Source organism: Equus asinus, chromosome 8 (genome assembly GCF_041296235.1).
Source record: "Equus asinus isolate D_3611 breed Donkey chromosome 8, EquAss-T2T_v2, whole genome shotgun sequence".
In the NCBI taxonomy this organism is placed as follows: domain Eukaryota; kingdom Metazoa; phylum Chordata; class Mammalia; order Perissodactyla; family Equidae; genus Equus; species Equus asinus.
The window spans coordinates 72,968,966-72,986,504 of NC_091797.1; the positions used below are offsets into that span (position 1 = coordinate 72,968,966).

At 43.5% G+C, this 17,539-nt stretch overlaps 1 pseudogene; it reads right to left on the reverse strand.

Annotated features, from left to right (window-relative positions):
- Positions 1-962: 962 nt before the first annotated feature.
- On the reverse strand, positions 963-17,387 carry LOC106840852 (transmembrane protein 132B-like; annotated as a pseudogene).
- Between the last annotated feature and the right edge of the window lie 152 nt (positions 17,388-17,539).

Genomic DNA, 17,539 nt, shown 5'->3' on the forward strand with positions numbered 1-17,539 from the left:
TGAGGGTCGGTTTGTTTGGCTCCTGAAGGATGTGAGAGATATTTGACATCTCCCTGTCTTTAGCACCCTGAGTCATCTCGCTACAAATAACTTGTCTGGGCTGCTACAAGAATAAATAAAATGTTTCTTAGAGGTGAGATTTCCCAGTGCTTTTAAGACTTTTTTTGTTACATTTACATTTATCTTTTCAGATTTGCTAAAAAGCACCAAATTCCTTAGATGGAAATGGTAAACCTGAGCTGTATGTTTGCGCCCCTGTGCCAGCCAGCTGGATAACTAGGAGTGCAGGGCCCGTTTATTTGCCTCTGAAAATCTGCATCTGATCCATGCATTCACTCCTATTTGCCAAAACCTTGGGGGAAATTGGGAGTATGTACAGGACTAGAAAGAATCCTGGGAGAATGTGTGGACCTTAGCGTGGGAGCCAGCACGCACAGCTGAAGAAACCGCTTCCTTTCACATGCATGTCTGAACGTGGCCACTCACCCCTTCTCCTCAGTCCTACGTTCCTCCCAGATGGCGATGTCCTTTGAATGACTGACAGGGAAAAGCTAAGGTAAGAGCATAAAAGATTGGAATGGAATCGAAGAACATTTAAATCTTACTTCCATGTTTAAATAGATGACACCCTGTGGTTAGCAGATATCTTTATGCTGCAAAATGAAGTCATTTCATTTCTGAAGTAATTCCAGGGGAATAAAATTGAAAAGGAATCAAGACAGAGACTAGAATGTTCCAGCAGTACCGTCAACCACCCCAAACATGTGCCAGGTTTCAAATTCAGTGCCTCTCATGCTTGTTCTCTCTAAAGGCCTTCTCTCCTTTAGGTTGACTATTTCAGAGTAGTTTGGCTGTATTTTTAAAATCAACAGTTTTGCACTCTTTTACTTTAAAACGTATTTATTCCAATCTATCTTTTGGTGTTTCAATATGTCTACACTGCATACATGAAGCCCACAGACAGTATTTTAGCATAACTTTTCCCCATCCTTTTAAATAAGGATTCTTTGTAACATAGAGAACATGCATTCTATCAGGTATGGTTTTGATTGGGGAGATGGCAGTTTAGTTCAGAAGGCACTTACGGGGCATTTACACGGAGAGAGAAGTGGAGAATTGAGGCTGTTGAGTAGAGGGGGAAAAAACAGTTTCACTGCTATATTGAGATGGGACTTTCAAGTCGCCTAACGCTGTCAAAATAATAATAGGCTACGGATGTGGGCAGTGGAACAAATAATGCATCTTTCCACCTGCTCTGATGTTCTCTATTCCCCAATCGTTCTGGTTAGATTTAAGGATGATTCCAGCCTGGAGACTTAATCCTGCCTGTTTGCAAAATAAAAACTAGGAAGTCAGTTTCAGCTTCTCTCTGTCCACGCAGGTGTTTTCTGAGGTTGGCGAGGTGCTGTTTATTCCCAACGAAAACTTCCAGGGTCTTCTCTTCTTGCCTTCTCCCAACTTAACGCACCTATGGATTTAAACTCGCTCCTTGCCTGTGGCCGCTGCCTCTCCATCGCTGTGTTTTGGCCTCTAAAACAGCGTATCTAACCATGGGAATTGACACCTCACATTCTCAAATGTTTTGGGTGGTGTGGTCTTATTGAAGCGTCTGTACCTTCTATACCTTAAAGAATTCACAAAACTGAATGCACTCGACAGGGATCCTAGTGTCTGTCTGAGCATTAATCTGAGCCTTTCCATCCTGCCGTAAAGGAAGGGCCTTTCCCTATACTACATTTTGGATGAAATCATTTTTTCAGACCAATAATTTGGAAATCCCGTTCACTAAAATTTTGCTCCATTCAGGCAAACATCCCAGGGAGCCGCATTTCAGACTCCAACAGTGCAGGTCCATTTTTCCACATGGCTTTATGTTTTTTAGGATGCAATGCCTGTTATGCAGGTGAAAAACAAGGGTGACTATAGCTCATGTTTTTTAATCGCAAGAAAATTTTAGAGCAGATATGATGCCGATGACATTTTGTTAAGTTTATGAAGGTCAATGCAAAGCTCAGAAAGATTTAGAGTCACTGTTGTTTCACACTAAAATGTCCATCCTTTCACTTTTCAGTAAATATCACACACACACACACAAACACACTAGAGAGGAAGATGGTTTGGAAAATTTGGAAACGGGGCCCAGTCCTCTGTTCGGCTCCTCACTTCAAGTTGACTGAGTTTTAGCTCAAGGAGCAAGTGCGCCTGCCCAGGACGGACTGTGTCTCCCACAGACTCTAGGTCATCCCTCTTTACAAAGCCCTGCTCAGGGAGGTGGCCATTTCCGGCTCTGACAAGAACCTCTGCCACATTTCCACTCTCTGGGGTGCGTCGTGCACCAAGCCAATCGCCCTTGCCGTGGGAACTGCGTATTTTGCACGCTGCTTGCAACAGGCTCCTCGACACTAGGGTGATAGCGGTTGCCTCCCCACCCACCGTGAAGCTCCCCCCACAACTCCACAAAGTCTCCCTTTCCAGGGGAGGAGGCCTGGCTGACTATGTGTGACTCATCCTGCAACTGAGCTGCGACACTTCCATTTCAGAAATGAATTCCCATTATGCCTGGGCCAAATGTCAAGTATCCAAATGGAGAGAACATTGAAAGTAACTTTGAGAAGCAGCAGGCTTCGTTTGAATAATTATGTTCGAATTAGCATGTACTTCTCTCTACAACAGGGGCCACCTCTCCAGCGAACACTCTGGGAAACCCTGGAGCTATCTCCTGGCTCACAAAAGAGCTCTTCTTCCCGGAGCTAGCCATCTTTTAAATGGTCTTTCTTGTTGTTGTTAGTGGTTATTTTTGACCATTTTATATTTCCTTTATACATGTATGCATTTTCTAGATATTTTACAATAAGCACCCATTTCTGTTATAATTGTGGAAACAGTGAATAAGATAGGCAGTCGCTGAACCATAATTGGAGTCCCTGGTCTGGATAGTGGAGGCAGCCTGGGAAGTCCCCCCATTTGGACTTGCCCGTGACCGGTGTTTATTACAGAGTCCTTGTCATTTCCACAGTGGCTGGTGATTCCCCTAAGGAAATAAGGCTCCTTCCCCTCTCATGGGACCATCAGGTTTAGAGCAGTGGAGATGACAGGTAGTGCTTTCACAAAGATAACATAAATTTCCTTCTCTTTCTTAACAGAAAAATTTCGGGGTAAGTGAGTCCTTTTTTCAAGTCCAGCATGCTCACACATTCCAGGTAACATCTTAGAGGCTCTTTAAGGAGGATTTGACTCTGTGTCCTCACTGCGGTGTCTTATTTTCACATCAAATGACTCAGGTCTCCTGGTTTCATTCTCCAGCTAAATTGAAAAAAAAAACTCAAACTTTATCAGCCTCACTTCTCAATCCCAATGATAGCAACCACAGGACTCAGAAGACCAGCTTCTGGGTCATGTCCACATCACCAGGGATTTGCACCCTGTCCAAAAACAAGAGATACAGGAAGAATACTTAGGTTGCTAGTGTGATGAGAACATATCGGAAGTTGGCTTGGATGTTCCCACCCATGAACAGTGGTGACAAGGGGATGGCTATGCTCTCTTTCGAATACCTGAGTCATCAGCCATTTGGAGTCAAGGACCCTGCAACTCCTGTGCCTTAAAATTACATTTCTTAGATCTGGTCCTCAGATGTGCACGATCTATCCTTGAGGTTATCTGAGCTAACTGTGAGTAGCCAGGATAGAAGTTTCCATCAACTTTGTCAAAAAGTAGAAGACATCCTCCACACTGTTAAGAGAACAAAGCCAGGAAGGAGATGCTCGTCAAGGTAAGGGTGCGGCATGGAAGGACAGCCTCAGAATGCTAGTTGACCGTTTCGGAGGAGCCACTGCTGGCTGAGTGCTGTGTTAAGCTCTCTCTTTCATATTAAAATTTGTGTTATGAAATATTTGAAATTATAGAATAATAACGAGATGTCAATATACAGACCACAGAAATGTAAGATGCTAGCTTTGCCATTTTTGCTTAAGATCTGTCTCTTTTAAAGAAATAAAACATTACACATTCAGCTTAAAAATAAAAAATTAAAAAATCATAATTCCTCCCCCGTCCCTGTATCACTGCTGTCGTTCATCTCACTTCTGCAGAAGCGCGCATAATCAGACACATTATTGCCACTATTACTTTGAACAAGTTATCTGTTCCATCATTGAGAACATGAAAAATGAAAGCTTTTATTTTACCTTCAAAAAAGTTTATTTCTTGGAGACGAAATGGCTCAGCAGAGACTAAGATGGCCATTCTAGCCCAATATCCATTTCAGCAGCTGTTCCATCTTAATAAATAAAAATCGTATTAAATCTTCCTACCTTTGAATTCTCGCTTTGCTTGAGATCATTCCTATGGTTCATCCAGCAGCACTTGATATTTTGTAAGTTACACAAGAACCATGTCATATGCAGTTTCTTTTTTCTTTGCCACCGATTTAGTCTCTGTGTTTTTCCTAAGGGCAGCTTATTCATCTTGGAAGAGCCATTTCCCGCTAAGATTGTGTGTGTGCATGAATATGAGCACCAGTTGTTTCTCCCTCAGTGTGCATTCCATGAATGTTTTGTTTCTGCCAGAAAAACAATTGTGCATGTTTTCCTGGTCATCGCATAGCTGGGTGTCTACATACTGTTAGACTGAAATATCATTCTATTTATTTCTCTTTCTTTTTATTCAGGCAAGTGGCAAGCTTCATCTACAGCTGCTTCCTAGGCATTTTCTTTCTATGTGTGTCAGTCCTATTTTTAGATTATTTAAAATGGATATTAAAAATGATGCTCATACAATGCTTACATAAATACAGCAAAAAGTAGTTTTAACTGAGAGATTGTACCCTCCAGAAATGAACTTCGTTGGTTCCCCCTTGAGTTCCAATTACCAGAGGGAAAAAAAAGCATGTCAACGGCTCTCAACATTTCCCCAAAATTCAAGGGGAAAAAAGCTTCATGTAAAATTTATTTGTTAATAGAACTCTTTTATGGATACTCATATATTAAATAAAACCTCTTGTCCAATTCAGATACAAGATATTTCAATAAGGAAAACTCAGAAAGATAAAGTAGGGGTAAGAGTTTAGGTGCCACCCCTAAACGCTCAAGGGAAAAGTGGAGAAAACCACCATCCAATATAGACATGCAGGAAATGATGTGACATGACAAACCCCAGGGAAGAAAACTTACACGCCATCAAACAGATCTTGAAAAAACTACTTTTTTCCCCTATTTATATTTCCAAAAGAATTCCAGAAGCCAAAGAACCTAGCTGTTGATGCATATGTAGGGCAGGGACTAGGGTGAAGAGAATGAGGAGCCTGAGGGCATCAAATTTAAGGAGGCACTCACTCTCAGTCTTGTGCAGTGCACACCCCTGGCACCCAGCCACACCTCAGTCTCAGCCTTTGGCATACGTTCATCAAAGCAAGAGCAGTACTCACTGCAAGTAAGGGTGGCTACATTGATGTTTTACACGTGTCTGCTCTCCGGCCATGGATGAGTAACTGTGCTCCAAAAGGCATGAAGAATAGAAAAATCAATTCCAAAACTCTTTCTAATTCCAAGTGGCTATCTACCCTGAGTAACATCGATGCGCTCTAGGTTCATTGTATTAGCACTGAGCTGGTCCCAGGAAGCACGTAAAAACAGGGTCCCACAGCCATCCCAGTGTCTGCTTGTAGCTATCGAAGGGTACATCCTGGCTTCTAACCCAGCTGCTATAGCCCCCCAGACCTCTGCTACCTGCTCAGGAAGGGACCCACCAGACCTCCACAAGTTAAGCTTTGCTAAGTCATCCCCTATTGCTGATAAACTCACTGCTCCACCACTCAGAAAACAGAAGGCATAAAGGTGAGTACGGACATAAGAGAGGAGTTCACATCTGGTCCTGCATTCTCTCCATATAGTCTCTAAAGTCCTGGGAGTCCCACAGCCCCATGTCTTGGCAGACCCACTTGATGTTGTCATCGCTGTCGAACAGGATGGAGTTGGTGTACGGGCTGCTGTCCTCTGGGAGGATGGTGGTGTAGGAAGTAAACTTGACTCGCTTCCTCTTTGGGCCCGATGGATGTGTAGGTTCATTTTTAAGTTCCTTCTCATAGACATAGTCCGAAGTTCTGAGCAGTTGACTGTGGAAAGTCTTCTGGGAACTGCCGTTCAGAAGGAAGTTCCTCTTCTCGAACTGCAGCCCCCTGTCTATCACGGTTGTGCACTCCTCCGACGGGAGTGTGACGTCCACCGGGCTCTCCAAAAGTTCCACTTCATTGCCGAGCCAGGCCCAGTCGTGGGAATGGGGGACGTTGCCTTGCTCACTCACAGCAAACCTTTTGTGTCTGTATTTCCAAGCAAATGCCACACAGTTGATTAAGAAGACCAGAATGGCCAGGCAGAAGACACAGAACAGGGCGTACATGCCAATCTCCAGGTCGGTTAACCCCCTTGAGGTCACTGTAAGGTCACTCGGATTATTGGGTTCCCATAACGGTAACTTCCCTTGAGTGGGAAAGCTTGTGAAGGCATGTGGACCACCACTCCTGAGCAACTTCTTACCCTTTCCTTCCATGGGAGACTGGGGGGTTGTGCTTTTGTTGGCACCTTCCTCTTGGCCAACAGAGGCGCCATGTTGGAACCATTCCTGAACTGCTTTATCCTGGTTTCCCTTCACGCTCCATGGAATTACTGAGGTGGTCTTTATATTTGCAATTTATGCCCTCAATATCATTGGTGCCTCCTTGGTGATCATCAATATTTGGTTCATATTTGACCTTGACATTTCCTTTACCCACGGCAAGAACTCTCTTCCTCTTGGTCTTCTGACAAGGTTCACTAATCATCATTTCCAATTTAATCAAGGGTCCTTGCCCTTCACCCTCTGCCACTACAACTGGCCATTTGGACTGAAGGCTTTCCTGGACAGACACCACCATTTCATCCCATGATGAGGTAGCGATGGAAAAACATTCTTAGGATCATAAATGTCTAAGCGTGTCACCAAACCATCACTGAACAAATTCTGAGAACTAAGAAAATAATGAAACTAAAGCATTTTGTTATAATTTCTTTTCTTCAAATTTCTAAACATGTTCACAAATGTGGTTTCCTATAAAATATGTTTTCAATATGCAGGCTGAGAAAAATAAATCCCTGTGTTTTAAAATCTAGAGCAGTTTCCGTCACACATTAAACAGACATAATCATGTGCTGTAGCCCCACTGGTGTGAGGAGCAAATTTACATACTTCGCTGAATGCAGTGCTGAGCATATTAACGTATTGAATGTCATATAACAGAATTTGACTTTAATTTTCCAAAAAGAGTTTGAAAGATCACGTGATGCGCCTGAATCAATTTCAGGTGTAGCTAATCAAGCTAGTGCTCAAGATAATATCACTTCAAGCATTCTTTATTAGAAAGACACGCTCGGCCTGACGTATCTGGGAAAAGATGCTTTATGGGGACTGGCATGCTTGAAAGACACAATGACTTTGATATAATTTACGTGGATTTGCTACAAGTTTAAAGATGGAGCAGAGGTTTAAAGTTGCCCACAGTTAATATAAACCAACAGATATCTGGTGCCTATTAGCCATACTTGTTTAAATAGTTGAAATAGAATTTTCAGGGATAATACTACTTATTTTAGAAAAGCAGAAATGTGATCCTTTGGTCATGGAGAACCCACTACAAAATGGTATCTGGACATGCAGTCAATGAATTAAAGCATATATTGTGTAGGAAATGGATCTAAGGAAGATGTCTCTAAGCCACTGAGCGCTTTTCCCAGAGTAGGACAGATGGGGTAAGAAGGAGGAGGAAGCTTCAAGAGTCACCAGTTCTAGCTATGAGGGCTCTACTCGTCTCCTTTGCAGGATGGGAGGGAGAGAGAAACCATCTCAACTGAGCAGTGACAAAGGACTCTGGAGTCCCACCTGCTGTGGTGCTTGGAGAACGTCTCGGCAGCCGCTGTGGAGACAATGGCTCTTTTGTCGGCTCTGTGCGGCTGCAGGGAAAGAGACAAGCCAGCCACGAGCTGCACGCCCGGGTCTGCGATGGTGACGCGGTCATCCAGGACGGTCACCGTCTTCTCGGCCAGGATGGAGTCAGACAGAGGTGAGAGGACCTTCCGAGGAAGCGAGAAAGCTTCAGCAGAAAATGGATCTGTATAATCAGCTGGATGTTTTCTTTTCCATCATAGCTTTGCCACAATCACTTTAACCCCTAAAGTGTGCTCTCGGTTTACTGCTAAACGAATGCCTCCTCCAGAAAGGAGAAACTCGCTCAGACCAAGGCAGGAAATCCCTGCCTCGCCATCAGGTGCAGTAGCAGCTGCAGGTGAGGTCACCTGTGAGGTCAGCAGGAAATGAGATTCCTCCCAAGGACAGGTGACAACTTTAATGTCAGAACAACCCCTTTATTTGGGTGATTACTACTGGTTTTGCTCACTGAGAAACAGTGTTCTCAAAATCAAAGATTATCAAAAGCCTTAGTCTTTGAAATCACAGGAGAAAGAACAAACATGCCTCTCTTGCCTTGAGGATTTAGCTCACCTGGACACGGAGAAGCAGCTTAAAATAAACATGATGCCAGAAAGACACATTTTGGGGTGTCTGACTTCTGACTCCAGTGCAGGATTTCAGATAAGGGGTTTCTGAAGACAACATTCCTCACCCCTGAGTATTTTGTGTTTCACCAGCAAGCAGGGTCCCGGGTCCATTCACAGTCTGGACGGATGCTGGCTCCCTGCCCACTCTGCCTTACTAAGACCTTACCTACACGCAACCCTCCCCAACATCCTATAGTAACTCTCTCTCTTCTGCTGTTTGATATGATGTCCCATATTTCCTCTGGGTGTGGTCTCCTTAATAGCAACAGGTCAATGAACCTGACTCTCAGACAACAGATTTGTACCTGACGAGATTAGGACAGACGGTCCCAGGCAAGGATAACTTGATGAAATGGTTTAGGAAAAATTTTTAGATGTTCAATTATACCCATCAATTAAAAAGACAAGGAATTATAAACATACATCAGCCTAATATATTTTATTTCCTTTGATTTATACACGTTAATTATTTGTTTTCTTCAAAGGGTTTGAGTTAATCTAGTAACAATATTAAAAAATCAAAGAAAATTATCTCCCTCATGATGTTGGCTTATTAAAGCACATGAAACATACATCTTTCTCAAAACCAGTATTTACACTTTGACAACAGCAGAAAATTACTACAAATATCTAGAGAAATGGTGTTGCAGGGAAGTAAAGTTTTCCACCCAAAATGTGTCTTTTTGGCATGACTATTATTTTAAGCTGATTATTTTTAAGAAACAGAAAGACTAAGGAAGTTTTTCTTTTATCTTTCCCTTCACTGCCTGAAAGACTTTAGATAAAGGGAAGAAGAGCTGTCACAGGGATATCTACAAAGCACACAAGCGAGGTGTGGCGGTGGAGGGGAGTCTTAGCAAGGCCCATTGGATCCAAGTCCTCCCCGGGTCCCATTGTCTCTGGGTGGCATGGCAAACACTGGTTTTCCAAACACTTGCTCTTTTCATTCTCCCTGTGAATTGCCTTCCTTCCCTTCAAAATCCCAGACCCTTGCCTCCTCCTTAGCTCAGGATAGCATATAAACCCCAATTACTTGACTGTTGAGGAACCTCGTATCTTTGGGTTCCTGTATGTAAGAAATTAAATTTAATTTTCTCTCGTTAATCTGTCTTACGTCAATTTAATTCTTTGACCAGCCAGAAGAACCCAGAAGGCTAGAGAAAGACTTCTTCCTCTCCAACAGTTTCTAGCCTTCTTCCTCTGCTTAAATTCATTCTTTTTGAGTAGTTAGATGTTTATAAAGCAATAATTGTTGGTCCATGTGGCACCATTGAGCTCAAGAGGAAGACACAGTGGAAAAGGGAATATTAATGGCCTTAGGAAGTTGTCTCATCTCATAAAGCATCAACCTGCCAGCAGAGGTGATGCAGACCTGGACTAATGCAGCATCAATAAACCTGCTTTTGCAAAATTACGTTTGGGCAAAACCTAAATTGTGATGTGATCAAAATATTTAAACATCTTACAAAGATAATGAATGACCTGTTGTATAATCTCCTCACAGCTCTTCTATTCAAATCAGCTATGAAATATTTTCAATAACAGTATAAGAACAGAGAAAGCATGAAATTATGGAAGTGTGTAAAAATGAGTATGACGACAATGCGTGCAAACATTGCCAAGCATCCTGGGGTAGAGAACTAGAGACGGCAGGGGAATAAGATTGTTTTCGTTGTATGTGTCAACTCAGCATTCACTGGTGAAAAATGCTTGATCTCAAGAGTGTCTTTAATTTGCAAAAGCTTTTTCGCGCTTCCTAAATTAAAAATTAATTTCTGAATATGAAGATTGATGAATCCTGTGTATTATTTCTCATTACTTCCTCTCTCACACACACAAACACACATGCACAGAGTTACCTTGCACTAACTTGTATCCGGACACACACAAATAATGGGTTGGGTATTTGGGGGAAAGGTCAAATAATTAATTAATGAAGCTGCACAGTGGTGATGCCCGGCTCCCGACCCACCAGGGTCCTGCCATCCTGCAACTGAGCAATTTTTGGCTCCTCCACCTTCATGAAATCCGTCATGAGGTCAGTGATGTCCAAATGCCAGTCAGGGCTCAGCACATAGCTCAGCTGACCTTAGTTGGGCAACTCCACCACAAGTTGGGTGAGGACGCGCACCGTGGCGTGCTGGTACTACAGCAGGCAACCCCGGCCCTTCCTCTCCTTGTCCTCCTCGTCCTCACTCTCTCAGGTGGGCCTGGGACACAAACAAACCAGAAGGAGCATAACTATCATTAAGACATTACAAATACCCTCAATTTTCCAGCAACTGTGGAACTGTACAGAGTAAAACGAAAGGGCATGGCTCCTCTGCCCATCTGCCGTGACCACTCGCTGATCCGTCCCCCAGTCTCTTCAACCATCAGCACTGGGGCGGGGGGGGGGCGCTGACTATGAGCTGGAATCGCTGCTTCATGCCCAGAGCCCAGAGGACAAAGGCAGTGTCTCTTGCCTTCAATTTGTTTCACTCAAGTAGAAGATACAGGCTCCAGAGAGGCAGTTACAGGATCAAGAGGATGAGTCAGTGGTTCCCAAACTGTGCGGTGCATCAGAAGCATCCAGGGAGCCGTTAAGCATCCCATTGCCCAGTTTCAATCATGACGTCTCGGAGCTGGGGCCAGGAATCCACATATTCTGAAGAGGTCCTGGTGAATCGAATGTGCAGCTAGGTTTGGGAGTGGCTGGTTTGAGCTCCAGGATGAAGCAAAACTGGTTGCACTGCCCTGCTCCACCCTGACTTAGACGAGGCGCTGGAACGCTCTGACCCCCAGCTTCCTCACCTGCAAAGTGGGCCGGCGCCCACCTCTCATGTGCTTGGTATGCGTTGAGGGAAATGACACCTGCCGTGTGCTTGGCATAAGACCACCACAGAAGAAGCCCTCGTCAGAATTCAGGACTGATTGTCCCGATGATGCAAGAAGAGATTCCATGGAGTTCCGCACAGGCTCTGTGAGAGGACAGAGAAAATATGACTCACTACACCTTAGGGAACAGGTGAGGTTGAAAGGGGCTTGTTAGGAATAACTAAACACCCGTTTCACCTTTATGTCTCTGAACTGAGGACAAAAGACCAAATATTATAACAAAAGATGCTCAAATTGCTTTTATCACTTAGAAAACTCCGAGAGTTTTGGGAGCCGTGAGCCAGGAACCATAGAGGAGGACCAGATACATATTTCCTATAAATCACAATGTCACAAGCAATCTCCAGCGTGTCATCAGCCCTTGGGAGCACAGCAGCTGCCATCGGCATTGTTATTATTTCACACATAGACCCGATTTCTAAGCATGGGGCTACTTCCAGTTGCTGCGTTTCCTGGAGGGCATCAGAACTCGCCAGCACTCACAGCCTTGACCATCCGATGTCTCTGGGTGGGGCTCTGCTCTCTCCCATCTTTTTAAATCTGTGCAGCAGGAAGATGAGCAGAGTGCCCGTTAGCAGCAAACCCTGTCTTCTCAAATAACAGCATCCTCTTAAGTGGCTGTTAGACTTCATAGGGCATAAACACTTTCCTCTCTAATTCACTTTCTGTTTACACAACGGGATAGGCACTTTATCCCCTCATTTTGGCTTTTCTTCTGCTTCAAAAATCAGATATTCAGCCCCAGGCAGTTATTGGTTCTCTCATTATGCCCCCATGCTGGGGAATTCATTGCCTCAAAAATGTTTGATTCTGTGAGCTGATAACTATTTCTGAAGTCAAAGCAAAATAACAACAAGAAAAATCACTTATTTATGATATTAGGGAAAGTTTTCTTTTCTTCTTCTTTGGTCCCCGAGGGTGTTTATTCTGTGTGTCTCTTTATAGACTCTGCAGCACCCATTATGGGAGAGAGATTATAAAAGCAAATTTATGTTGCTGTAATTTGCTTTGGGACAGTGTTAGCAACCAAGAAGCTGCAAGCACACTGCTCTGATCTGGGCTATTTTTTTTCTCGATCAAGTATTTGGATAAAGTGAACACAGGGAGCAGCTTCTAAGAGAAGCAGCCTGTCCGCTCGTTCCCACCCTCCATCACCCAGCCATTCAGCCCCCAGGAGCCCAAGTCTCCCTGTTTGTCAGCTGAGGCCAGAAATGTGGTCGCCGCCTTTTTTTTTTTTCCAATTTTACTTTTGTGGTAAGGACAACCTGAGTTATTTCCCCTTACCAAATGCTTAAGTGTACACTACAGTATTGTTGACTAGAGGTACAATGCGGAACTTATTTCTACTCTGGATGTGATGTGACAAAAATGGCATTTTACCTCTGCAGTGTTCCTCCCCAAAACCTACAACTACAGTCAAATATGAATACACACACACATCGAATTCCACTAGAAGGGCATTTTAGAAAATGCCTGACCAGAACCCCTGAAAACTGTCAAGGTCATCAAAAACAAGGAAAGTCTGATAACCTGTCACCGACAAGAGGAGCCCAACTTGCATGAACACTGAATGTAATGCAGTACCCTGGAACAGAAAAAGAAAATTGGGCAAAAACTAAAGAAATCTGAATAAAATATGGACTTTAGTTAATGATAATATATCAACATGCATTCATTAACTGTAACAAATGTACCATGATAACGTAAGATGCAAATAATAGGGGAAAGTGGGTGCAGGGGACACTGGAACTCTGTGCTATCTTTTTAATTTCTCCGTAAATCTAAAATTGCTCTAAAAATAAAGTCTGTTTAAAAAATAAATAAACTTGCAAAATGAGTAGAAAAGGTGTATCTGTTCTAGACCTATTATGATAACCCAAGGTTTGGTGAATATTATGCAGCCATGAAAAGAGTTAACAGATAGCCCACCTCTGGTGTGGTAAGACTCCAGGATTACGGTGCGAAGTGAAAAAAGCAAGGATGGAGCTGTGGATGAAGAATGCTAACTTTTATGTTAAAAACAAAGTAGAGGATATGAACATGCACCTAAATTCCTATCTGCTTATATTTAAATAAACAAACGAGGGAAGGACAAATAAGAAACTAACAAAAATAAATATCTATGGGGTACAGGGAATAAGGTAGACGTGGACATGGGGTGGAAATGGGACCTCTCAGTGTATATTTTTTACTATAGTTTTGATTTTTGAACAATGTAATTATGACATCACCAAAAGATAAGTTATGGATCTTTTTTCCTTCCATCCTTTAGGTTACTGGGTGCTTTCAGCAGGTTTCAGCATTAGGATACTGAAAAAAATTATATGTCTGGTCTTATTAATATTAGGCTAAGTTGAAACTATTCTCTTCATCTTGAGAATGTCAAGATTTTCAGGGCTGTTCCCCTGGTGCCATCTTTAAAAGCTTCCCCTCGAGTAAGAACCAACTCCTACTAAGGTCAAGGGACGAGAATATTTTCTTCAGCATGTTCTTTTTTTAAAGATTTTATTTTTTTCATTTTTCTCCCCAAAGACCCCGGGTACATAGTTGTATACTCTTCGTTGTGGGTCCTTCTAGTTGTGGCATGTGGGATGTGGGACGCTGCCTCAGCGTGGTTTGATGAGCAGTGCCATGTCCGCGCCCAGGATTCGAACCAACGAAACACTGGGCTGCCTGCAGCGGAGTGCGCGAACTTAACCACTCGGCCACGGGCCCAGCCCCTCTTCAGTGTGTTCTTAATACACCACCTTGAAGGCAGAGATTGCTGAATAGTTTGAAACTTATTTAGCAGTGACAACACATTATCATCAAATTTGTGTTATATCTTATTTTTCCCTCAAACCCAGGAATTCTTGACCACTGGCACACGCCCGAGACTCCACTGTTAGGGAAACGGCTGCATTTCCTTGTAGCTTCTGTTCCTGGCATAAAGAATAGTCAGCGGCAGGCTTGCCCAAGGTCGGAGCAGAAGCCAGACAGCAGTGCGCTGAGGGGCTTGGGGTTCTTGGCCACATATCCCCGGATGTGACCTCAGGGAACTTTTTCCCTTGCTGATTCAACACAGGCAGCAAATTAGGCAGGGCCCACAAGACTTTAAAATGTGCAGTAGTAACCACAAGAGGCAGCAGACTGCAGGCTGCCCCACGATCCAGGGCCTCAGCCGCGCAGACACTGGATGCGGGGGGGCTGCCCTCTAGTCGGGGGTCACATTGCCCAGGCGCCCTTGCACCCAGGCATGGCCATGTGATTGTTCCCACAACAGAAGGAGAGAAAAGAGATAAGCCATTTCCAGGCCAAGACAGAAAAAAGTGTATGTGCCTCCTCCATATTCCCTTTTCCCATCCAGCAGCCAACATAGATTCTGGATCCCCAAATCACTGAATGGACAAGAATCAAGGGCCCATCTATATATGTGTATATATATGTGTATATATATATATGTTTTAATATATATATTTACTATATACATATAATATGTGTTTTAATGGATTATTATGCATTTCAAGTATATTTTATATTTATACAACATATAAATAGTTCGTATTGATATGCATTTTATATGCATTGTATATATTTATATGATACTTATTACATATATGATTTGTATGTATGTCTATGGATTATTCTGTATTTCGTGTATACGTTATATTTCTATAAGATGAATAGTTATTTATATGCATTATATATATTTATATGTTTTTTATATATAGATAGACAGAATGGTGCTTCATGCTGCAGAAGCCCCATATCATGTTGAAGATCCCCATATGCGATCATCCCCAATCGCATATGGGGAAACTGAGGAAGAGGGAGCTTAAGTAACTTGAGTAGGGCCACTGAGCTGTATGTGGCAGAACCAGGACTAACACCTAGCCAGGCTGAGCCCAGCATACGCACTCCTCACCATTACACCATCATCAGTAAAAGTTTGCTGGCTTCTCCAAGTAGTAAAGGAAAAATGACAGGAGGGATGACAGGGAAATCAGGGATGAAGGACGACTGTCAAGCTATCCTTAAGTGCCAAGCCTGGGCTGGATGCTTTGTACGCATGGTTTTGTTGACTGTTAACCACAGCCCCACCAGGTCAGTCCTAGGGTTGTTCCTCTTTCCAGGTAAGAGAATGTAACCCAGAGAAGTTAAGTCATTTTCTCCACTCAGATCACGAGCGATGGGCAGAGGCTGGCTCCCCAGCGTACCCCCTCATCACGTCTCTCACCACAAACGGGTGGCAGAGTCTGATCCACCTGAACCCCAAGTCCAGACACTGTTACCCACCCTCATGCTGCTCCCTGGGGCCTGGGTGCCTGAGCACCAATTTTACCATCTTTACAACAAGTTCTGGGTCCACAGAGGATGGAATCTTTTCTCTGGCTCTCACCTTCTGCTGCAGGCCACCAGGATCCTCCATCCTTTCATCTGGCTCAGCTCCCTGTCCGAGATCTCCACCTGCAGGGGCAGTCAGGGCGCCCAGGCCGTGACCTCCACCTGGGAGGTGAAGCGCTGGTGGGTGAAGTCCACGATCGCTTCCACTCCGCTCTCCGTCTCCTTGTCGTTCACAGAAACGGAATCAGTTGTTGGAAAACATGGGGGAGGAGGGGATCTTGAGATGCATCAGCAGAAAAAAGCAAAACGAAAAAACGAAAAAAGACCACAAACAAAAATACACAACAATGACGCTTCAGGAAACTCCAACAGCCCTGATTTACTAGAGAGCTGGGAGAATATGCTTGTAGCTAACATGATTTTTTTAGTGACAAATGATGATAAATAAATCTCAGAAAAAACATTTTGTCCCAATCAATCACCACTAGCAAAACTGTAAGACTAATGTAAAGGAATGACGTAATCTCTTATGCCTGTGTGTTTGTCTGTGTGTGTGTGTGTGTGTGGGTGTGTGTGTTCCTCACCAAATGTACTCAGTCTTCCATAAATCAAATCTCAGATGCATCAAATTTTATGCTTGGGCCATTTTTGACAATATATAAGTGCTGGCCATATGGTACTGAGAAATAGTTTTATGCCAACCATAAATAGAATCTTTTTAAAAAAACTCAACAGTAGAGTTTTACCATAGACTGAAATTCTCCTGTGCAAAGTACTCAACAAAGCCTTTAAAAAAACGAGTATAAGTATTTTTTACTCCTTTAAACTGCAATTTTGGAGAATGAAAGTGATGGATGGCATTTTCATTACAGGCTTCGTCTTCAGCTTTCTGAGGGAGCTAATTAGCAGGTGAAGAATGAGACAACCAAGGCCCGGTTTTCCTTGACATCTTCCTATTGAGCAAATAGGACGCTTTGTGGCCATCTCTCCTAGGCCTTCAGAAAATCCCACACATGTACATAGATGGAGGAGATGCGTGAACAAGTATAACTTCGTATGAGAAAGATGCTATGTCCGAGGAAAGCTCTCCCCAGAATCACAAGCAAAAAGGGGGCCCACAATCTTATTTTTCAGATGCTGAAACTGAGGCCAAGTAAAGTGAGAAGGCTGGCTCAGGAGAACCTGACTACTTCTGGAGACAACATCTGGTGTGGGCTGCTCACAGGGCTGCCCACTGCTATACACCTACAGTTATTCCACATCTCTCTCGAAGGGCTTCGACACCTTTCACAGACAAGTAAGGGCCGGTATCATCACTGGGGGAGAGATTTTGTCTGCTTTTGTCACTGGTGTATCCTGGGTACAAAAAACACTGCCTAGCACATGGAAGGCACTTAACTCATGTTTATTGCATATGACTTCTAAGGAAAGATATAGAAGAAAATGATGGCTCGAGGATGGAATAGCGCAGGGACAAGAGCATCAGCCAGAAAGCAGAAATAGTAAGCGGTCCTCTCTGATGCTCCCTTTGCCTCTCTGCAGCTGTTTGTGCATCTCAGCTCCAATCCCAGGTAAGCGGATGCTACAGTTTAACACCGACATCACTACAGAGTAAGGAAGATAGCTGATCCCGCAGGACTTTTCAGTTAATCCTACACCTTTGGTTGTTCCATCAAAATTAGGAGCTAGAATGAGCCAATCCCTTACCGTCCACTTATTTACTCCTATGTCTCCTTTGAGACTCAGATCTACTA